We start from the raw sequence: 616 nt of genomic DNA, 5'->3' as shown, positions 1-616 counted from the left end.
TATATATATATATTTTTTTTTTAATGTTTTATTGTGAATTATATGATAGTTTACATGGGAGAACTTTGGTTTTACATTCATTCCATCGTTTATCATCTCATTGCCATGGTTCTAATCCCCTCCACCCATGATATTTTTATCTTTAAAGACTGGGTCTCTTGTCTTCCATTAACAGAAGTAGTGTGAGAACAAGCAATGTTTCAGTCTGTAACAGATCTATGACAACTGCAAAGTGCTATAAAAACATTTGTGATTGCTGTGGTTTGTTGCTCCCATTTATAATTCAAGAAATACTGAATTTTGTTTAGAGGCTTCTGAAAATAAGTTTTACTCCCATCCATTTCAATTAGCTATTGCTATGTGAGAAACTACTTCAAGACTTGATAGCTCAGTGCAACCATTTTACTGATCATGATTCTGTGTTCTGGATTTGAGTAGGGCATAGTGGACACAGGTCTCTGCTCCAGCTGATGCTGACTGGAGGGTCCAAGATGCCTTGATATACTGACTGTTGACTGGGGAACCTCGAATCTCTTCTACATGAGATAGGTCTTTCTCTCTTTCTCCTTGTTGTCTTGTTGTTGTTGTTAGGTGCCATGGAGTCGGAACCGACTCA

At 37.3% G+C, this 616-nt stretch overlaps 1 protein-coding gene across 1 annotated transcript in view; it reads left to right on the top strand.

Annotated features, from left to right (window-relative positions):
• Nucleotides 1-616, top strand: part of TBCE (tubulin folding cofactor E) — a 109,504-nt gene that overhangs the window by 35,239 nt on the left and 73,649 nt on the right. The gene's annotated exons all lie outside the window — the stretch shown is intronic.

The sequence above is a fragment of the Chrysochloris asiatica genome, unplaced genomic scaffold (genome assembly GCF_000296735.1).
Source record: "Chrysochloris asiatica unplaced genomic scaffold, ChrAsi1.0 scaffold00119, whole genome shotgun sequence".
Taxonomy (NCBI): domain Eukaryota; kingdom Metazoa; phylum Chordata; class Mammalia; order Afrosoricida; family Chrysochloridae; genus Chrysochloris; species Chrysochloris asiatica.
Note: the sequence above shows the minus strand (reverse complement) of the source record. Positions and strands in the feature narration are given on the sequence as shown.